Source organism: Manis javanica, chromosome 9, assembly GCF_040802235.1.
Source record: "Manis javanica isolate MJ-LG chromosome 9, MJ_LKY, whole genome shotgun sequence".
NCBI lineage: Eukaryota > Metazoa > Chordata > Mammalia > Pholidota > Manidae > Manis > Manis javanica.
Window position 1 is genome coordinate 22,300,869 of NC_133164.1, and position 24,287 is coordinate 22,325,155.

General features: G+C 35.3%; 1 long non-coding RNA gene across 2 annotated transcripts in view; it reads left to right on the forward strand.

Annotated features, from left to right (window-relative positions):
• The first annotated feature begins 998 nt into the window (after positions 1-998).
• The window catches only part of LOC140843501 (uncharacterized), a 486,982-nt gene continuing 463,693 nt past the window's right edge, over positions 999-24,287 (forward strand). For both annotated transcript variants that reach the window (XR_012121330.1, XR_012121329.1), the window contains exon 1: positions 999-1,409. This is a non-coding gene — a long non-coding RNA (uncharacterized lncRNA). The remainder of the gene's footprint in view (positions 1,410-24,287) is intronic.

Genomic DNA, 24,287 nt, shown 5'->3' on the forward strand with positions numbered 1-24,287 from the left:
AGGGGTGGAGTTTTATTCTTAGTGTGAGAAAATCACTGGAGGATTAGGGAATGATCATCACAGTATTTTAAGAAGGTATTGTGAACTGTTATGTGGAATATATACTGTGATGGGAGATGATAGAAACAGGAGGACTTGTTAGCCAGCTACTGAGTAATCCACACCCAAAAAAAAAAATCTATTAGAGTGGAAGACTTAAAATTATAAGCGGATCCTATTGGCAAAAATAGAAATATTCGACAGTAAAAAGATAATTTCATGTTGTGTTAATCAAAATTATTACATCTTAAAATAGGAGAATATTAGATAACTTTTATGCATGTATTCCCAGGACATCACAAGTTCAGTGTGGCTGGGATACTGTTTTGCAAGATGCTTTTGTAAAAAAGAGAATACTGAATAACCAAGACAATGACTTGGGATACATTTTCCCAAAATTTCAAGCCAGGCATTTTTGAGCAGGTTATCACTCTGGCTTATCCACTGCACATTAAAAATAGTGCTTGTAGAATAATAGTAGAAACTCTGGTGAAATGCAAGTGCATCCTGAATTCTAGTTAGTAGTAATATGCCTATGTTAATTTCTTAGTTTGGGCAAAGATACCATGGTTCGGTTAGAGGCAGAATGAACCCTCCCCAAGTATATTGACATTCTAATCCTTGGAAACTGTGAATATGTGCTGTTATATGGGAAAGGGGAAGTAAGGTAACAAGTGGTATTCACATTTTCAAATAAACTGACCTTAAATTAGGGAGGGAGTACCCTGGATTTACCATGTGGACCGCATGTAATCACAGTTTCCTTAAATGTGAGAAAGGAAGGCAGAAGTGTCAGTATCAGATTAATGAAATGTGAGACAGACATGCTGGCTTTTGCTGTCTTTGAAGATGGAAGGAAGCCACAAACCAGAAATGCAAGAGGCCACTAGAAGCTGGACAGGGCAAGAAAGTAGATTCTCCCCTATAGCTCCCAGATATGCTAGAAACACTGCTGACACCTGTAGAAAAAAATGAAAGTTCCTATGGCCAAGATCCACCTGACCCTGCTTCCCTAGCTCCCTGCAGACATGGGGAAATACATTGCTAATGACTTCATAAAGAGCTCCGCCCAGGGCTGCTCTCACCCAGGGCCGCAGGAGAGCAGGGGTCAGTGTGGTGGCAGCGCCTAGGACAGAGACTGAGGTGGCTGCCGCGGTGGAGAGGCCCAGAGAAAGAAACCAGCTGGCTGCATGCTGGCTTTTTCTGAGGTGGCAGAGACTAACATTTGACTTGCCACCATGAGAATAAAGCTGCGTGAGAATAAACACTTATATTTGATCTCATGGAATCAAGAGTGAGCTTGCCTGGAGCTGAAACCCACTGGAAAGACACACCTTGAGACCCATTTTGTACTTCTGGGCTGCAGAACTGTAAGTTGATAAATTTATGTTGACTTAAGCCAGTGATTGTGTGGTTATTTGTCACTAATAAGAAACAAATGATATAAACTGTTCATATTAGGAGAAACTGTATATGGAAATATTAGGAGATGAAGGGTATCTGGAAATTCTATGTAATATTCTTGTGACTTTTCTGTAAAGCTAGTATTTTTCCAAAACACAATGTTTGAAAAAATCTCACTCGCTCTCCTCCCCACATCTTCTTTTCTTAAGTGTGCTTTGCTTTTGACTTTATACTTTCCCTCAACAGGACCCTCTAGTAATTTCCTATGACTATGCCAATACAACATATCATAAGCCTTTTATATTCATATTCTGATATGTTTATCTTAAATTCCTAGTCAGCTTGCACACTCTTACCCTCTCTATTGCATTCTCTCCACTATTTCAAGCTATACATTCTAAAACTGACCTTATATTTCCCTAATCTCTACTTCCTATATTAACTCTTTCGAAAGTACCCTCATACACCCAATTAAAACAAGTCAGAAATCTATCAGTTTGGACACTTTCTCTCACATTTCCCAAGTATCACAATTCTAACAATTATCCCCAATACTATCATCTCAATTCTCTTTATCCATCTTTACACTTGACCCCATAACTAGCACTAGAGGCCCCCATGCCAGTTACTTTCTTTCAATATATCTGCCCATCTTTATGTTCTCTTTATCACTGATACTGTTGTCCTTTTGATACATACAACTGTTCATGATACTCCATAATGTTAACCCATAGTGATAGTCCAGTACATAGCAATATATTCCTTCAGAATTTCATCCTTGTTTTCCATGTCTTTATTTTCCTTTCTATATACCCAAACTCTAGGCACAGTGAACTCTGTTCTCCTAGAACTTGCCATATTTTTTATACTGCATTATTTTTAGAAACAATTTTTTACATCTTCCTAGCATTTTTCACCACCCCTGCATTGCAGCATTAGTAAAGTTATAGAGGTGTTTATGATGATGATAATGAAACAGAGCTGGTCTTCTCATGGTTTTTCACAGTTTCTTTCTCTATGACCTTACACAACAAGATCAGACCAGTAAGCCGCAGTTAAGTATTTTGGTGCGTGTTTCTTTTGCAGTACTTGCCACATTGCATTATGATGATTGTTTGTGTATAGCCTGCATTCATTTCTATATTCCTCAAAGTAAAGACCATGTCTTGTTTACCATTGTATGCACAAGGACCACAATTGAACTCTATTAGTTTTTTGTAGGGCACACTAGAAAGAGAAATTGGCTCAAAGGAGACAAGTTGTAGCTTGTTACAGACTGATTCTCTTTGTTGATCTGTACATGTGACAGTCGCATCGTAAACATATACTACTGTTTAGAATATGACCAAATGATTCTACAATTTACCACCTCATGGAAGATATGTCTTGTTTATAACAATTCCTGATACCCTCCAAGCCTTAAAGGTCTCTGAATTGATGACAAATGAAGGCTTCAACTTTTCCCTTTTTCTTTGCACTTATTCAAGGTACATGTGGTATTTATCATTTTATCAGGACACATCTGAACATATTAAAACTAATGGGAAGCTCATTCAGCTTAATAGGATGCACACTTACCTAACAGGATAAACATCAACCTAACAGAATCCATCTGTGATGTATCTAACTTGATTATATTTCTTGATGCCTTTCCTGGTGTGAATTCCAACTGCAGAGGCTAATGCTCTAATAGTGGTGCAGAGCAGTAATGTGAGTGAAATTAAAACAATGGAAATTGAAAGGAGGGAGCTGATTCAGTTGGTGTTGGTGGTATACTTGAGAGGAAAAACTGAGGACAAATAGTGTCAGTAAAGGAATTCATTTCAGACTTCTAGCTCGAATGCTTAATATTCCAATTATTGCCAAAGAACATGAGTCATTAATACCTCCAAGTGTTGTTTGGCTGTTTTGTACCCCACACAAAATCTTGTACAAATATGAAAAACCCTGTGAGATACTAAAAAAATACCGTAAGATTGCTCATTTCATTGTAAAGTAGATAAAGTGTAATGAGGCAACAAATGTACTACGTAGAATAATGCACGCCACAAGCAAAAAGTTAGATTTCATTTTGCTTTCCAGTTGGAATCTGTATAACTTGGAGAAAGCATCTTTGCTGAGACAATTTCTTTAAGGATATCTTTATGTATAAATACTTATTATTTCATGTGAGGATTAACTTGTGTTTTAACATCAAAATTATAAACTTACATATATGCATTAAAATATATTTCATTGTATATGTAAATCTCTAAATTGCAAATCTATATAAAATTCAACATTACTATTGAAGAGATTTTTAAAAGTACTGTATATCTTTTTCCTCTAATACAGATGTTTAAAGGCTGTTTATGTACTGTTTTACTTTTGACTTAAGCAATTAATCATTAATGTATAAACCTTAAAGATAGAAACTTTGTATTTTTCAACATTATTTAACTATTAAATTTATATTAAATAGTTTTGTATCCTATAAGAAGCAATGCATACGTAGAAGTCAAAAATAATGCATACATAGAAGTCAAAAAACACAGAAATTCTAGTCTCCTTAATGTTATATACAAATAATATTCCCTTTTAGTAAATGATCATTGATTTTAAATTCACAGACATCTTAAAATGTTATACTTTAGAACTATTTGTTTAATAAAAACAAGTATCATTCTTTAGGAACATAATCCAGCATATCTATTTAGTAGATGCATACCCAGCATATAGAAGTTATTAGCCTCAAATCTTTTGAACTTGAGATTGTGTTCATGGCTCATGCCCAAAGAAAATTGAGGGCAAACAAATAATTCTTGGTTTGTGGAATTTTATGTGTAAATTAAGCTAGATTCTTCAACAAAACATGCTTAGGAAGGAAAGGAAAGGAAGATCTTATAAAACAGAATGGAATTCAAAAATAGAAATAAGAATAAAAGAAGAATATTAATAGCATACATTGAATACAAGAAGCATGTTGGTCATATCTGTGCATTAGATTATCTGGCTTCATTTTTCCTATTTTAACAATGAGGGATTTGGATTAGAAGACCATTCGATTGTTTTCCTATTTCATTGTTCCTGATTTTATGCTTTTTTTTCTTTCTGCTTCTACACTCAATGTGTGTGGATTTTTTAAAATTAAAGCATCATTGATATACAATCTTATGAAGGTTTCACATGAACAACATTGTGGTTTCAGTATTCACCCATATACTCAAATCCACACCTCCCCCCCCATTGCTATGACTGTCTATCAGCATAGTAAGAAGCATGTCTTCTCCATGCTGTATTGCCTTCTCCGTGACCTACCTATATTGTGAATGCTAATTATAATGCCCCTTAATGTCCTTCTTCCTCACTCGCCAACCACCCTTCCCCAACCCTTTCCTTTGGTAACTGTTAGTCCCTTCTTGGAGTCTGTGAGTCTGCTACTGTTCTGTTCCTTTAGTTTTACTTTGCTGTTATACTCCACAAATGAGAGAAATCCTTTGGTACTTGTCTTTCTCTGCCTTGTTTATTTAACCCTCTAGCTCCTTCCTTTTTGTTGCAAATGGTAGGATTTGTTTTCATCTTATGGCTGAATAATATCCCATTGTATATAGGTACCACATCTTCTATATCCATTCAGCTATTGATGGACACTATGGGTGCTTCCATATCTTCGCTATTATAAATAGTGCTGACATAAACATATGGGTGCATATATCATTTTGAATCGGGGATCTTGTTTTCTTCAGGTAAATTCCTAGGAGTGGAGTTACTGGGTCAAGTGCTATTGCTATTTTTAGTTTTTTGAGGAATCTCCATATTGCTTTCCACAGTAGTTGAACTAATTTACATTCCCATCAACAGTGTAGGAGGGTTCCCCTTTATCCACATCCTTGCCAGCATTTGCTGTTTCTTATCTGTTGGATGTTGGTCATCCTAACTGGTGTGAGGTAATAACTCCTTGTGGTTTTAATTTGCATTTCCCTGATGATTAGTTATGTGGAGATTCTTTCCATATTCCTGTTGGACATTCAAATTTCTTCTTTGGAGAAGTCTGTTCAGAACCTCTGCCCAGTTTTTAATTGGGTTATTTGTTTTTTGGGTGTTGAAGCATGTGAGCTTTTTATATATTTTGGATGTTCAACCCTTATTGAATAAGTTATTTACAGATATATTCTATATTATAGGATGCCTTTTTGTTCTGCTGATGGTATCCTTTGCTGTACAGAAGCTTTTTAGTTTTATGTAGTCCCGTTTGTCATGTTTGCTTTTGTTTACATTGTCCAAAGAGATGTGTTCAGTAAAAAGTTGCTCATGTTTATATTCGAGAGATTTTTGCTTATGTTTTCTTCTAAGTGTCTTAAGGTTTCATGAATTATATTCAGTTCTTTGATCCATTTTGAGTTTACTTTCATGTTTGGAGTTACACAGTAATCCAATTTTATTCCCTTACAGGTGGCTGTCCAGTTTTGCCAACACCAGTTGTTGAAGAGGCTGTTGTTTCCCCATTGTATATCCATGGCACTTTAATTGTATATTAATTGGCCATATATGTTTGGATTTATATCTGATCTTTCTATTCTGTTCCATTGATCTATGGGTCTGTTCTTGTGCCTATACTAAATTGTTTTGATTATTGTGGCTTTGTTGTAGAGCTAGAAGTGGGGAGTATAATCCTCCCATCTTTACTCTTCCTTATCAGGATTGCTTTCAAGGTCTTTTGTGGTTACATATGAATTTTAGAACTATTTGTTTTAATTTATTGAAGTATTCTATTGGTATTTTGATAGGGATTTCATTGAATGTCTAGATTGCCTTAGGCAGGATGGCCATTTTGACAACATTAACTCTTCCTATCCATGAACATGGAATGTATTTCCATTTATTGGTGTCATCTTTGATTTCTCTCATAAGTGTCATAGATTTCAGGGAATAGGTGTCACCTCCCTGGTTAAGTTTATTTGTAGATATTTTATTCTTTTTTATGCAATTATAAATGGAGTTGTTTTCCTGATTTCTCTTTCTGCTAATTCATCATTAGTATATAGGAAAGCAACAGATTTCTGTGTTCTAATTTTGTATCTTGCAACTTTGTTGAATTCAGTTATTAATTCTAGTAGTTTTGGTGTAGATTCTTTAGGATTTTTTTATGTATGATATCATATAGTCTGCAAACAGTGACAGTTTAACTTCTTCCTTGTCTATCTGGATTCCTTTTATTTCCTTGTATTGTCTGATTGCCATGGCTAGAACTCCAGTAGTATGTTAAATGAAAGTAGTGAGAGTGGGCATCTTTGTCTTGTTCCTGATCTTAGAGAGAAAACTTTCACCTTTTTGCTGTAAAGTATGATATTGGCTGTGGGTTTGTCATATATGGCCTTTACTATGTTGACATACTTGCTCTCTAGAAATGTTTTGTTGAGAGTTTTTATCAAGAATGGATGTTGCATTTTGTCAAATGCTTTTTCAGCATATAAGGAGATGATCATGTGATTTTTGTCCTGCTTTTTGTTAGTGTGGTGTATGATGTTAGATTTTTTTAATGTTTTACCATCCTTGCCTCCCTGGAATAAATCCCACTTGGTCATGATGAATGATCCTTTTTCTGTGCTTTTGAATTTGGTTTGCTAATATATTTTGATGATTTTACATCCATGTTTGTCAGAAATATAGGTATGTAATTTCCTTTTTGTGGTGTCTTTGTCTGGTTAGATATTAGAGATGCTTGTCTCATAGAATTAGTTTAGTATTCCCTCCTCTTTCACCTTTTGGACAACTTTAAGGAGGATAGGCATAAGGTATTTTTAAATGTTTAATAAAATTTACCCGTGAAGCCATCTGGGACAGGAGTTATGTTCTTAGGCAGTTTTTTTCATTAATCAATTTAATTTTGTTCCTGGTAATTGGTCTATTAAGATTTTCTGTTTCTCTCTGAGTAATTTTTGAAAGGTTGTATTTTTCTAGAAAGTTGTCTGTTTCTTCTAGGTTATCCAACTCATTGATGTATAGTTATTCATAGTATTCTTTAATAATTCTTTGTATTACTGTGGTATCTACTGTGAGTTTTCTTTTTTCATTTCTGATTGTTTTTATGTGTATACACACTTTTTTTCTTAACAAGTCTGGCTAGGGGGGTATCTATTTTGTTTATGTTCTCAAAGAACCAGCTCCTGGTTTCATTGATTTTTTCTATTGTTTTATTCTTCACAATTTTATTTATTTATGCTCTGATATTTATTATGTCCCTTCTTCTGACTTTGGGCTTCATTTGTTCTTCTTTTTCTAGTTACATTAATTATGAGTTTTGACTTTTCCTTTGGGATTTTTCTTCTTTCATGAGGTAAGCCTGTATTACAATGTACTTTCCTCTTAGAACTGCTTTTGCTGCATCCCACAGGTTTTGGGATATTGAATTGTTGTTATCATTTGTCTCTGTATATTGTTTGATGTCTGTTTTTATTTGGTCATTGATCCATTGAGTAAGAGCATGTTTTTAATCCTCCATGTGTTAGTGGGCTTTTTCATTTTCTTTGCATAATTTATTTTTAGTTTCATACCTTTGTGGCCTGAGAAACAGGTTGGTGCAATTTCAACCATTTTTAATTTACTGAGGCTCTTTTTGTGGCCTAGTATGTAATCTATTCTGGAAAATATTCTATGTGTAGTTGAGAAGAATGTGTACCCTGTGGCTTTTAAGAGGAGTGTTCTGTAGGTGCATGTTAGGTCCATCTCTTCCAATATATTATACAGTGCTTCTAGTTCTTCAGTTATTTTCTGTCTGGTTGATCTGTCTTAAGGTGGGAGTAGTGTGTTTAATTCTCCTAAGATGTGCATTGCATTCTATTTCCCCCTTTAATTCTGTTAGTATTTGTTTCACATATTTAGGTGCTTCTATATTTGGTGCATAGATGTTTATAATGGTTATATTCTCTTCTTGGACTGACCCCTTTATCATTGTGTAATGTCCTTCTTTCTCTCTTGTTACTTCTTTGGTTTGAAATCTGTTTAGTCTGATATAAGTACTTCTACTCCTGCTTTTTTCTCACTATTATTTGCATGAAGTATCTTTTTCCATCCCTTCATTTTTATTCTGTGTTTGTCTTTGTGTTTGAAATGAGTCTCTTGTAGGCAGCATGTAGATGGGTTTTGTTTGTTATCTGTTCTGCAACTCTGTTTCTTTTGATTGGTGCATTCAGTCCATTTACCTTTAGGGTGATTATCAATAAAATGTACTTATTGCCATTGTAGCCTTTAGATTTGTGGTTACCAATTGTTTAATGATAGTTTTCTTACTGTCTAATGGTCTATTATAAGTTGCTTATTCTGCTTTTTCAAAGACTATCTAAAGGTTCACTTTTTCTCCCCTTCCTCTTCTTCCTCCACTCTTTATATGTTAGGTGTCATATTCTGTACTCTTTCTGTTTGCCTTTGCTAACTTTGTGAACATTGATTTAATTTTGTATTTCTTAGTAGTTAATTGGTCTATTTCCTTTACTGTGGTTTTATTTTCTCTGGTGGCAGCTATTTAGCCTTAGGAGCACCTCCCTTTAAAACAGTGCCTTTAAGGTAACACTGTAGAGATGGTTTGTAGCAGGTAAATTCCCTCAACTTTTGCTTATTTGGGAATTATTTAACCCTGCTTCAAATTTAAATGTTAATCTTGCCTGGTAGAGTATTCTTGGTTTTAGGCCCTTCTATTTCATTGCACTTAATATATCATACTAATTCCTTCTGCCCTGTAAAAATTCTGCTGAGAAGTCTGATGATAGCCTGATGGGGTTTCCTTTATAAGTGATCTTTTTTCTCTCTCTGGCTACTTTCAGCACTCTCTCCTTGTCCTTGATCTTTGCCATTTTAATTATTATATGTCTTAGCATTATATTCCTAGGCCTCTTCATGTTGGAAGATTTGTGCACTTCCATGAACTGAGAGACTATTTCCTTACCCATATTGGGGGAGATTTCAGCAATTATTTCCTCAATGAGACTTTCTATCCCTTCTTCTCTCTTCTTATTCTCATACCCCTATAATGGTAAAATTGGTCTGTTTGGATTGGTCACACAGTTCTCTTATTATTATTTCATTCCTAGAGATCCCTTTTTCTCTCTGTGCTTCAGCTTCTTTGTTTTCCTCTTCTGTATTTCATTTACTGTTTCTTCTACCTCATCCACTCTGCTTTTAAATCCCTCCATTGTGTTGCATCTCAGATACTGTATTTTCCAAATCTTTCTCTTTCTTGAAGTCCTCCCTGAGATCTTGAATATTTTTCTGTACCTACGTGAGCATGTTTATGACTTTTATTTTGAAATCTTTGTCAAGAAGATTGGTGATTTCTGTTTCACTAAGCCCTCTTTCTGGCCTTTTTTCTTGCATTTTTATTTGGACTAAATCTCTCTTCATTTTTTTTAGTGTTTCTTTTGGGAATTTCTCTCTCTATTTTTTTAAGTGTGTAGGTGGTGCCTTCTAGTTCCAGAAGCTCTTCTCTCTGCAGCAGCCGTGTACCCACAGCAGTGGCTGTAGTCACAGGTGATTGGAACTGGAGTCTTCCAAGAAGAAAGAACTCAGCTGGGAGGGTTTCCTGCCTTTCTGGCTGTAATACCTGCCTCCACTGTCAGGTCCAGTTCTCCATGCATGCAGGGATAAGCCTCTGTGCTATGCCCCTGTAGCTGCCATGCATGGGGCCAACTTACAGCTGGCCTGGTGTGATGGTGAGGGTAGCAGGTGAATGAGACTGTTGTATGCTCAGAAGAAGGAGTGGCACTCTGTATACTGCAGTGGGTGGGCCTTGGGGCTGCATTGCCAGCCATGGTGATGGAGCTACTGAAGCCCCTGAGAGTTCCCAGCCTGCTGGGCTCAGTGTGCTGGGATGATTTTGTCCACCTGCCCATTTTCCTGAGCAGCAAGCTCTGTGTAATCTTAGCCCATTTAGTGTGCCTCTTGTTGCTGAGTAGTCTTTCAAACTGCCCTCATTTCTTTTGTCCTGGGGGCTGTTTGCACTTAGCCATTCTCCACAACAGCTGGAATCTCAGCCTCTCAGAGTATTCTGCCTGTCTTTGCTTTAATCTCAGCCTCTCAGAGTATTCTGCCTGTCTTTGCTTTCCAACCTCACTAATCTCCAGAGCACCATGTAATGTGGGTTCATGTTCCTGGAGCAGATCTCCATAGCTGGGTATTCAGAAATCTTCTGCTTCTAATCCCTGCCTGCTCCATTTTTCTTCCCCCACCTGTGGGCTGTGGTGGGGTAAGGGCTGGAGTCCCACTGTATCATGGCTTTGCTACTTTACCCTTTTCTGTGAGTTATTGTCTTTTCTCCAGTGGTAGACAGTCTGTTCTGCAGTCTTCAGGTCGTTCTTTCAGGATTAGTTGTATTTGCTGTATTTTTTACTTTTATGTAATTTTGGGAGGGGTTTTCTGCCTTCTCACACCACAATCTTTTCTCTGAGTCCCCTAATTTTATGCTTATTTCCTTCCTAAAGTTATAACTTTGTTATTCCGTGTCTGTTTGACACCTTTAATGGCTGATATGTGAGCATGTGGGGAAATAGGAAATGAGACCTCATATATACTCAGATTCTACACAACAACAGCACTTGTCAACTGCTTATCTTCTATTTTTAGATCCTTGTGCCATCAAAACAGTGGGCTTGGGTCAGGTCATGAATTTCATCCTTGGTGGTGTAACATCTTTATTCAGAGTCAACCTTTCTGCATGAAATAATGGTCGTCTCTTGATTCCTTTATTTCTTCTCTTCCCTGTCCTCCTAGTGAATGGTTAGCCATGTCTATGAATAAAGGATGATTGACAAGGGTCAAAAATAATACTTTTCAAAACAGTTGCATTGGATAGCCATTCAGTGACATACTTCCTTATGCTCAGAGGATTTCAAGAGATGTTTTAAGGCAGAACTGATGAATGCCTCTTAAAATGTATTAAAACAGCATTTAAAATTATTTTAAAACCATAGAGGAGAATCTCAAATATGGACAGTAGTTAGGTTAAAATACTACTCATTCACTTTTTTAGTTATATTTATCTTTTTAATTAACATATAAACAGCTGCAACCTTTTTTATATATACAAATAATATAAAACCTCCAAAACCAAATCAATGACTTGGTTTCACAGTTTGACCATTAATATGTTTAGTGAGTATATGCTAATAGGATTCTAATAACTTTAATGCCCAAATTACATCTAAAATCATAGGAAGTTAGTGAATGATATACCCCATGCCTCAGATTATGAGGGAGTTGTCTTAGGAGATCTAAATTTCATTTTTTCTTTAAGACACTAACATAGCTAACAAAAGCTGGTTAAACAAGGTATACCAATTATTGTTTATACTTTTACAACTTAGGCAAAAGAGTACACATGTACTCATAATTTATCATATACATGTTTTAGGCGCTATTCTTAATGCTACATTAAGACTTCTAACTAATTAGGACAGTAAAAGAAGACATCCCTTTCTAGGATCCCTTCTTTAGATAGGCACGATGAAAACTGAACATATTGAATTAGATAGAAAAATCTATGTGGCAAGATATTCTACATGATTCCTATTTCAAAATTGCAATGCATTTTAATCTGCATAACATAAAATGGTATCTACTCTAAAAATATGACTAACCATAATGCACAAAATATAGCCCTTCAGAGGCTTGCTTCACGGCAAAGGAAATGTGTTTAAAAATGTGAGGCATAACTTCTTAGTTAAGCCTAGGGATGTAAACAAAACAAAGGAGAAATAAAAAGGAAAAAATAAGATAGATTATCTGAGGCAAGCTCCAAAAAGGGAATAAAATACCCTCTTAATTGCTAGCATGCTAAAATTCATATGAGTCTTAAGTTAAAGTAACAATCCCAAAACAAATATTTAAAAGTGTGTTGTTTTATGTCAGGATAGTTGGGTTATTTAACACAAAATGTTACCAAAACCTCCCTCATAGTCCCTCATGATGTCTCTCCCTGTGCTACCCTTTCTTACATTGTCTACCTGCCATCCTACCCTAACCTCTTCTGTTTGTGGAGATTCACAAATGTGACCCCTTTCCATAGGACCTCCTCACCCAAGATAATTCTTACATAATTAGCAGGTAGCACTTTAAAAAATTATATCCTCCTCAGTCTCCCTGTACCAGGATAAGTGCTGAGAAATAGTATATGCCCCTAATTATCCCAGACTTTTCTTATTGTAACTCTTTACTATTGTTTCATACTGTCTTCTCCAGAAAAATGATGTATTATTAAGCTGGCTACTGTTCATGAATAGAGTCAGCCAGTTGCTCAAACACTTAGAACATCTCTAGAGAGGTTATAGAGAAAAATAATGGCTGAAAGAGTCTATTGGATAAAGGTAAAGATTTTCTTTTCTAGTTTCTTCCATTTCCCATATGCAGATTCAAAGTGTGTCCATAGGGAGTTAACTCCCCCATTTTTCTAGATGGCATATTCCTGCTCTCTTGGCAGCCTTGAGTCTTGATATACTGGCAGGAGGCATTAACATGTGGCAAGTTTATATGCTGAGGGCTGGGAGACAGATATGCTCCAAAAACTGTAGGGAAATGTAGATGGGTAAGGTATGGATAAGCTAAAGAGCTAGAACTCTTATCTAATCTGCAATTTAATATCTCATAGAAGCAAGCCCTCTAAAATATATAATATATTGACTCTAGTTCTCATTTTTGAAATGAGTTAACAAGCATGAAGTGATTAAATTACTTATAAAAATCATTAAACTATTGATAAACTTGGAGCTAGAACTCAGTTCTTCTTATACCAATGGCTCCCATTTTTTTCCTAGTCTAAAGATGATGATGGTTTAAGTTTGGGACTATTCTTATTGAAAGAAAATTGTATGATAATTTGATTTCAATCATCTGTACTAGTAGATTATTTAAATAATTCATTTTATTAGGATGAATATAGGCATTTTATTTTGAAAAGCTCTCAAAGATGCTCCTTCCTTGTAAGATGTGTTCTGCCTTAAAACCAGTTATCTAGTTTGGTTAGAGAAACACAAAATCTTTTTATATATTGAGGCCACCACAGTTACAAATATAGATTATTTCTGAGACCAGCATAGAATAACTTCTGGACATGAAATAGCTATTGAACAATAGACTGCCTTTTTTTTTATTAAAGTATCATTGATATTCAATCTTTTGAACATTTCACATGAACAACATTGTGGTTACAACATTCACCCATGTTATCAAGTCCCCTGCCATACACCATTGCAGTAACTATCCATCAGCATAGTAAGATGTTATATAGTAATTACTAGTCTTCTCCATGCTATACTGCCTTCCCCATGACCCACCTACATTATCTGTGTTAGTCATAATGCCCCTTAATCCCCTTCTCCTACCCACACCACCCACATTCCCCAGAATCTTCCTTTTGGTAACCAATAGACCCTTCTTGGACTCTGTGAGTCTGCTGCTGTTTTGTTCCTTCAGTTTTGCTTTGCTGTTATACTTCAGAAATGAGTGAAATCACTTGGTACTTGTCTTTCTCCGCCTGGCTTATTTCACTGAACATAATACCCTCTAGCTCCAACCATTTTGTTGCAAATAGTAGGACTTGTTTTCTTCTTGTGGCTGAATAATATACCATTGTGTATATGTATCACATCTTCCTTATACATTCATCTACTGATGGACACTATGGGTGCTTCCATATCTTCGCTATTATAAATAGTACTGATATAAACATAGGGGTGCACATGTCTTTTTTAATCAGGGATTTTGTTTTTCTCAGGTAAATTCCCAGGAGTGGAAATAATGGGTCAATGTTATTTCTATTTTTATTTTTTGAGGTACATCCATATTGCTTTCCACAATGATAGAACTAATTTACATTCCCACCAACAGTGTAGGAGGGTTCCCCTTTCTCTGCATCCTCACCAGCATTTGTTGTTTCTTGCCTTTTGGATGTTGGTCTTTCTAACTGGTGTGAGTTGATATATCACTATGGTTTTATATGCATTTCCCTGATGATTAGAGATGGGAGCATTCTGTCATGTGTCTATTGGCCATCTAAATTTCTTTTCTTTGGGCTACTCTCTGTTCAGATCCTCTGCCCATTTTTTAATTGGGTTATTTGTTTTTTGGGTGTTGAAGCATGTGAGTTATATTAGTATGTTAACCCCTTATTGGATAAGTAATTTATAAATATATTTTCCTGTATTATAGGATGCCTTTTTGTTCTGCTGATGGTGTCCTTTGCTGTACAGAAGTTTTTAATTTGATGTAGTCCCATTTGTTCATGTTTGCTTTTGTTTCCATTACCCAAAGAGACGTGTTTGGGAAAAAAAGTTGCTCATGTTTATATTCAAGAGATTTTTGCCAATGTTTTCTTCTAAGTGTTTAATGATTTCATGAATTACATTCAGGTCTTTGATACATTTTGAGTTTACTTTCGTGTTTGGAGTCAGACAATCTAATTTTGCTAACACCTTGCTTTAGGCAGGATGGCCATTATGACAGTATTAACTCTTCCTAATGATGAGAATGGGATGTATTTCCATTTATTGATGTCTTTAATTTCTCTTATGAGTGTCTTGTAGATTTCATAATATAGGTCTTTCACCTCCTTGGTTACATTTATTTGTAGGTATTTTATTCTTTTTTATCTAATTGATGGAAATATTTTACTGATTACCCTTTCTGCAAGTTCATCATTAGTATATAAGAATGCAACAAATTTCTGTGTATTAATTTTGTATCCTACAACTTTGCTGAATTCAATTATTAGTTTTTATAGTTTTGGGTGGATTCCTTAGGTTTTTGTATGTACAGTATCATGTCATCTGCTAACAGTGACAGTTTAACTTCTTCCTTAACAATATGGATGCCTTTTATTTCCTTGTTTTGTCTGATTGTCATGGCGAGGACCTCCAGTAGTGTGTTGAATAAAAGTGGTGAGAATGGACATCCTGATCTTAGAGGAAAAGATTTTAGCTTTTCACTGTGAAGTATGATATTGGCTGTGGGTTTGCCATATATAGCTTTTATTATGTTGAGGTACATGCTCTTTACCCACTTTATTGAGCTGTTTTAATCATGATGTTGAATTTCTTCAAATGCTTTTCCAGCAGCAAATCCTTTTCCAGATCATGTGATTTTTTGTCCTTCTTTTTGTTGATGTGGTGTATGATGGATTTTCCAACATTGGACCATCATTGTATCTTGGTATTAATCTCACTTGATCATGATGGATTATCTTTTTGATGTATTTTTTAATTCAGTTTGCTAATATTTTGTTGAGATTTTTTTGCATGCATATTCATCAGGTTTACTGGTTTGTCTAAATTTCTTTATTTTTGAAGTTTGTTTGTCTGGTTTTGGTATTAAATTGATTCTGGCCTCATATGATGAGTTTGGAAGCATTCCCTCTTCTACTTTTTGGACAATTTTCAGGAGGATGTGTATAAGGTCTTCTTTAAATTTTTGATAACATTCAGTGGTGAAGCCATGTGGTCCAGGATTTTTGTAATTACAGGTTTTTTTATTACAAATTCAATTTCTTTGCTTGTAATTGGTCTGTTCAGATTTTCTGTTTCCTCCTGCATCAGAGTTGTAAGGTTGTATTTTTCTAGGAAGTTGTCCATTTCTTCTAGGTTATCCAATTTGTAAGCATATAATTTTTCATAGTATTCTCTAATAATTCTTTGTATTTCTCTGGTGTCCATAGTGACTTTTTTTCTTTCTCATTTCTGATTCTGTTTATGTGTGTATTCTCTCTTTTTTTTTCTTGGTAAATCTGGTAGGGGTTTATCTATTTTGTTTATTTTCTGAAAGAACTAGCTCCTGCTTTCACTGATTCTTTCAATTGTTTTATCCTCATTTTTTAAATTTCTGTTCTAATCATTATTATGTCCCTCCTTCTTCTGAATTTGGCCAGGTTTGTTCTTTTTCTAGTTTCATTAATTGTGCATTTAGACTGTTCATTTGGAATTGTTCTTCTTTCATGAGGTAAGCCTACATTGCAATATACTTTCCTCTTAGAATTGCCTTCACTACATCCCACAAGTTTTGAGCTGTTGAATTGTTATTTTCATTTGTCTCTGCATATTGTTTGATCACTGTTTTTATTTGGTCATTGATCCATTGATTATTTAGGGGCATGTTGTTAAGCCATCCATGTGTTTGTTGCTTTTTTGTTTTCTTTGCATAATTTATCTCTAGTTTCATACTTTTGTGGTCTGAAAAGCTGGTTGACACAAGTTCTATGTTTTTTAATTTACTGAGGCTCTTTTTGTTGCCTAGTATATGATCTATTCTGGATAATGTTCCATATGCACTTGAGAAGACTGTGTACCTTGATTCTTTTGGGTGGAGTGTTCTGTAGATGTTATTTAGGTTCATCTATCCTTATGTGCTGCTCAGTACCTCTGTCTCCTTACTTATTTTCTGGCTGGTTTATCTGTCCTTTGGAGTGAGTGGTGTGTGTAAGTCTCCTAAGATGAGTGATTGCATTCTTTTTCCCCCTTTAATTCTGTTAGTATTTGTTTCACATAATTAGGTGTTCCTATATTTGGTACATTAATATTTATAATGGTTATATTTTCTTGTTGGACTGACCCCTATATCGTTATGTAATGTCCTTCTTTGTCTGTTGTTACTTTGTTTTGAAATCTATTTTGTCTGAAACAAGTACTGCAACTCTTGCTTTGTTTCTCACTATTATTTTCACAAAATATATTTTTACATCCCTTTACTTTTAGTCTGTGTATGACTTTCTATTTGAAGTGAGTCAATTGTATGTAGCATATAATGGGTCTTGTTTTTTTATACATTCTGTAACTCTCTGTCTTTTGATTGGTGCATTCAGTCCATTTAACTTTAGGATGGATATCAATAGATATGTATATCTTTCCATTGCAGCCTTTAGATTCATGTTTACCAAATGCTTCAGGGCAGCCTTTTTACTATCTAACAGTCTATCTTAACTTGCTTATTATGCTATTTCAAACACAACCTATTTTTTTCCTCTCTACTTTTTCTTCTTTGCCCACTCTTTATATATTAGGTGTCATATTCTATACTCTTTTTGTATTCCTTGACTGGCTTTGTGGTAGTTCCTTTAATTTTTCATTTTCTTAGTAATTCATTTTTCTACTCCCTTTATTGTGATTTCATTTTCTCTGGTTTAAGCTATTTAGCCTTAGGAGCACTTCCTTCTAGAGCAGTCTTTTTAAAATACACTGTAGAGATTGTTTGTAGGAGGCAACTTCCCTCAACTTTTGTTTTCCTTGAAATTGTTTAATTCCTGCTTCAAATTTAAGTGACATTCTTGTGTGGTAGAGTGTTCTTGGTTGGAAGCCCTTCTGCTTTAGTTGAATTAAATATATCCTGCCACTCTCTTCTGGACTGTAAGGTTTCTGCTGATAAGTCTGATGATAGCCTGATTGGCTGTCCTTTAAACATGATATCTATGCTCTCTCTGACTGCTTTGAATACTATCTCCTTGTCCTTGATCTTTGCCATTTTAATTATTATATTTCTTGGTGTTGTTTTCCTAGGGTCCCTTGTGTGGGAGATTTGTGCACTTCTATGACCTGAGAAACTATTTCCTTCCCCAGATTGGAGAAGCTTTGAGCAATTATTTCCTCAAAGAACCTTTCTATCCCTTTTTCTCTCTTCTTCTTTTGGTACCCCTATAATGAGAATATTGAACTGTTTGGATTTGTTACAGAGTTTTCTTACTATTTTTTCATTACTAGAGACCCTTTTTACTCTTTCTGCCTCAGCTTCTTCATTTTCCTGTTCTCTAATTTCTATTTTATCTACCATCTCCTCTACCTCATCTAATCTGCTTTTAAATCCCTCCAATGTATGTTTCATTTCTGGTACTATATTTTTCAAAGTTTCTATCTCTTTCTTGAAGTTCTCCCTGAGATCTTTAATTATTTTCTCTAGGTCTATAAGCATTTTTATGAATTTTATTTTGAAATCCTAATCAAGGAGATGGGTGATTTCAGTTACACTTAGCCCTTTTTCTGGTGTTTGAGAGATCCTTGTTTGTACAAAATTATTTTTCCATTTCATATTTCTAATGATTGCTATGGAATAATGAGATTTTGTAGGTGGAATCCTCTAGTCTCCAGAACCTCTACCCTCTGAAACTACTCAGCATCTGGAGCAATGGTGGGATCTCAGGTGAGCCCACCAACCACCACCACCACCGGCACTTGCCAGGAGGAAAGTGTTCTTTTCTGCTTCTGGCTGCAGTGCCTGCCTCCACTCCAAGGTCCAGTGGGCTGAGAACATGTGGAGTAGCCTCTGCATTATGCCTGTCAGCTGTCATAGGCTGGGCCACCCTCCAGCTGGTCGGGCATGATTGTTGGGGCAGCATGTGTGCAGACCCATATCTTCCTGTAGGAAGAAGTGGCACAGCAGCAGGGGCCTCAGCAATGCATTTCAAGACAGGGGGATGAAGCATCTGAAGCTTCTGAGGCTGGGCTCAGTGTGCTAGGATGATTTTTTCCACCTGTCCTTTCTCTTGAGCAGCAAGCTCTGTGTAATCTTTGACCCTTTATTACCCCTCCCTCTATTGGGATGTCTTTCAAGGTGTGTGCCTTTCTTTTGTCCCAGAGAAGCTGGTTGTGAGTACCTGTTCTCCACAAGTGGTTGGAATTTCAGTCTCTTTGAGTATTTTGCCTGTTTTTGCTTTCAAACCCCTCTGATCTCCAGGGCACCATGTCATGTTCATTTGTGTTCCTAGAGCAGATCTCCAGGGCTGGTTGTTTAGTAGTCCTGTTATTCTACTCCCTTCCTGCTCCTTCCTGTGAGCTAGGGGAGGGGGAGGGCTTGGGTCCTGCTGGATCATGGGCATTGCTACTTGACCTCTTTCTGTGGGGTATTCTCTTTTCACCAGATGTAGGTAATCTGTTGCAGTCTTCTGGTTGCTCTTTCAGGATTAGTGGTATTTGCATGTTATGTGTGGTTTTGGATGGAGGTTTCTGCTTCACTTCTCATGCTCCATCTTTCTCCCCCATAACAACCATAATAGACTGCCTTTTAACTCCTGAGTAAATGCTTATGAAACCCTAAAATAATTTGCTCTTTCAAAAGATAGTAGTATGTTTTCCAATTAGCAATGTAACCCAATGATACAGGCTCTGATACAAAATAAATTATCCAATTTTATAGGGAATATTACTCTGATATTTCAAATTAAACAATAATGTAGTTATTATTACTAGCATGCTGTAATTAAAGCAAATATGTCACAGAAGGAAAATTCTTTCCCATTTTAAACAAACAATTTGAAAGATAATAATCATAGTTCTCCTTGACTGAGGTTGTCTTCTTAGAGTGCATAGAAACACAGAGGATTAAAATCATTTTTTATTGGAAGAGATGATAGCAGAGTTTGTGTTCTTCAAATACACTATTTAAGAATAGGCAGGGCTTCAGTCTCTGGTGTCTTCCTACTTCAGTTTTATAGACCCCAAAGCCCTGTTATAATATATCAGACTGCAATGTAACTAATTATGCTACTGGAGTTCATAACATGATAAATGTCTCTTATTTTCACCTTGCAAGCAGTATGTTTTCTGAAAGAAGTAGAAGAAAGTTAAGATTACCAGAGAGTTTTCTCCTCTCATATTAAAGCAGTAGGGATGAGGACATGGAAAGAATCGGAGCCAGCCCTAGGTTGCAAAGGTGACCTCAAAGCTCCCCATTAAAATGCTCACTTCTACTAATTTGAAATGGCTGAAGAGATAAGTAAGTTTTACTATTATGTTGGAGTTGGTCTTCTTTGGAAAGACTAGTGATCTCTGGGTCATCCTTACCTACCCATCCAATATCACTACTGCTTTTGCTCATATTTTGAAAACTTCATGAAGATCTGTTTTAATCCCATAAAAAATATGAGTCAATTTATAGTCAATATCCTGTTGTCCTTCCTGGAAATTTAGGTTTATATTTTGTGATGATGAAGATGTATTACCTACTAGTTATATAATGTAAGAAGTAGGCCATTTCATTTTCATCCCAGATGCTTTGTTGTCCTTCTGTAGATTCTTCATAAGTTTTATCTCCTGTATGTAAATGGAATACAGTCCTGCACCTCTTTGTTAGTAATACAGATAATAAGACATATTAGAATGGGAGAGAAAAGTAAATCAATTCAAGGGAAGAATTATGCTTATTATGTCTATGGTATTTAATATATTCTTTGAAAACTATAAAAATCTATAAAGGTAGAAACATAATTGCAATATTTAACTCCTAAGTATCCTCTATAATTAGTATTATTCTTTCTTACCATATTAAAACATGTAGGAGGAAGCCAGGAGCAAAAATGTAAATATGGTTACCTTAATTTATTTGAGGTCAATACTATCAGTAATAGTCTATGAATACATGTGGAGGGGATATTCTCTACAAACCTTCTTAGATTTGGAGTCTCCCTTTTGGAGGAAAGAATATCAAAATTTCAGGAAGCCATTGAATCCAGGGTTCATGTGGGATAAAATTCATGTTTTGGTTGCAGAACATGTGAAAAGGCATTGCAAATTCAAAATATATATAAATACCTATGCAGTATATTAAACATTAAAATATTTTATATGAAGAATATAAAATGTATGTCAAAATATATTTTTTAAATTATATTAATATATAATATGACATAAATGTAATATATACTTAATGTATACATGTATTTATATAAACTAAAACATATATATAAGAGACAAGATAGAAATGTAATAATATGCTATCCATAGTTTCATTAGGATGACTTTTTTTAACTTTTTTTTTATTATGGTAAAATATGTACGACATAAAATTTTTCCCTTTATGTTTGTCCTGTTTTCCTTAGCACAATGTCTTCAAGGTTTATCCATGTTGTATCGTGTATCAGAAATTTGTTCCTTTTTAAGGATGAATAATATTCCATTGTATGTATAGACTACATTTTGTTAATCCATTTATCTGATGATGGACATTTAGGTTGTTTCTACCTTTTGGCTACTATGAATAATGTTGCTATGAAAATGGGCATGCAACTCTGTGTATTCATCCTTGCTTCCAATTATTTTGGGTATACACACAGAAGTAGAATTATTAGATCATATAATAACTAAACTTTTAATTTTTTTATTAATTGTCATACCTGATAACAAAATTACCTATTTTCCTTCCTGAGGTAATTTTACTATAAATTATCTTCATAAATTTTTGACTATATAGTAGTATGCTTAGAATTTAACTACACATTAATTTGATAAAAGAAGGGAAAGGTGAGCCTTTTCATGGGTAATGTGTATGTATACCAGACAAAACTGGGCAAACTATCTATTACTTTCATAATGACACAGAGAAAATGAATAATACTTAGCTCTTCTAATATGAATATTGGTAAAATGTTTCTGGTGGCCCACCACTGGGCAAGACCAACCCTTCACCAAAAACTGGTTTGAAAATTGAGACTAATGATACCACACGTGCATCAGATTGGTAAGAAAAGGTTCATTACTCATATGAAGAGATTTCCTGGGTAAGACTGGCATCCAAGCCAGGTTGAAAAGGCCTGAGCAAGGAATGGGGGTTGGCCTAAGGACGTTATATTGAGGTTAGCAGGTAAAGATGGGCAAGATTTTAGCTCTTGGACCAGGGCTTGAAGAGTTTGTATTTCTACTGGTCTCAAGGGGAGATGGGGCTTTCTTATCTTGCTCAGATGTGGGGCTACAGGACAAGAGACAAAGGCAGGACCTAGAAGCTGTCAGTAGTCAATCATCAAAAATGGAGTCAGACTCTGTTAGAGTGGAATGTGTCATTGGAATTTAGAGCATCTATTTTCTCTTCCTAGTTCCAAATTTTATGGCTATATAATATTAAAAAGCCAAATAACCCACCTAATTTCCCTGATAGTTAAGAGGGTTTAAAAAAGATATTTGAAGGTAAAGATCTTAGAATCTTTCCAGTACAATAGTTAGCCCAGGTAGTCTATGCCCCAGAATCATGTGCTTAATCTTACATTTGCTGCCTCACAGCGTTGTCCTGCTCAGACACATTGGCCTCGATACAGTGCAGGCTCCATCCCTATGTGATCACAAGCAGCACGCAAGGCCTTTTTGTTTCTCAGCTTCTATCTCTGTAAAATGAAGTAGCAAGACCCTGCCTCATACAGTTATTGTAAAGATTGAATGAGTTAATATATATAAAACAATCAGTGTCTGGCATATAGTAATTAGTTAAAGTGTTAGATAGTTATAGAGAAGTTAAGAAGGAAAAGTATCCCTTTTTATGAAGATGTCTTCTTGGGAACAAAGTAAATATTTGTATTTGCAATTTCTCAGAAAAGCAGCTCTTCAATTTATCTCTATTTTCGTAAAATCTTATTTTATAATGAATTCAACTCAGAATAAAAATTAAGACCTTCATATGGCACCTTAAAGCATCTTTTATATTCCTTTTAGAAATAAATTATCAAAGGGATCCCATTGATTCTCTTCATTAAGTATCACTCATTATTCCAACCACTGTTGTTCTGAAGTTGACAGCAGGTTCTTCAAAGCTAGAAAGTCTCTGTCAAAGTAATAAATACAGGCAAACAGCTTCAATAGTCATTTCAACACATGAGAGTCCTGGACCCACTTTTTAAAATGTGAATAACAGATTTGCCTTGGAGTTACCTAAATTTGTATCATAACTGGATATATCACCCTAGTGTTATTGAGGCAAAGTTCTGGTACTTATTTCAAAACACTTATGCATTTCACATTATAACAGTCAACACAAGGTTTTCTCCAAGCTTTGAATTTTGCCTTTGGGAGATGGCTTGCCTTTGTGTTAGTAACTCCCTTTCTTACCATTGGTATTTATCTGTCACTAAAAAGAAGCTCTGCTTGAGTTTGAGAGTACAAAGGAGATAAGACAGAGCTCTGAGGACTCAAAGGGCACGTGTAAGTTTTAGTTATTAGATTTACAGTTATAGACTGATCATCTCATGAGCTCATGAAAATCCTCACTGAGAGATATTCTATGATACATGATATCTCTGTTTAGAATTCTTCAAAATTTATTAAAAGTCCTCATTCTCTCTCCTATAATAAGCCCACTAAAACAAAGTTGTAATCTCAGGAGATCATTTTCTCTCTCTCCTCAGAGTCATCATGTGTAAATTGGCTAAATCTGGTGAAGTGTTAGGAAACTCTTGAAGAAACCACTCCTCCCATCAGCATGCAGAGACAGAATTTCAACTTAAACTGGATCTGTTTAGGTTTGCACTTCCCTGCTGATTAATGATGTTGAGCTTCTTTCCCTGTGTCTGTTGGCCCTCTGTATGTCTTCAATGGACCTCACACCAGTAAGAATGGCTAATATCAAAAAAAGTAAAATAGCAAGTGTTAGCAAGGATATGGTGAAAAGGGAGCACTTGCATACTCTTGGTGCAAAGGTAAATTGCTGTCACTGTTGGAAAACAGTATGAAGTTTTCTCAGAAAACAGAAAATACAAATATTATATGACCCAGCAATTCTACTTCTGGGAATCTACCTGAAGAAAACAAAATCACTAATTTGAAAAGATATATGCACTCCTATGTTTATTGTCACATTGTTTATGATAACCAAGATATGGAAGTAACCTAATTGTCTACTGAGAGATGAATGGGTAAAGAAGATATGGTACATATATACAATAGAATATAACTCTTCCATAAGGAAAGAGTAAAATCTTTTCATTTGCAACAACATAGACGGACCTGGAGGCTATTATGCAAAGTGAAGTCAGTCAGAGAAACACAAATACCACATGATTTCACTTATATTTGAAATCTGAAAAATAAAACAAATGAACAAACAAAACAAAAATAGACTCATGAACACAGAACAGACTGTTAGTT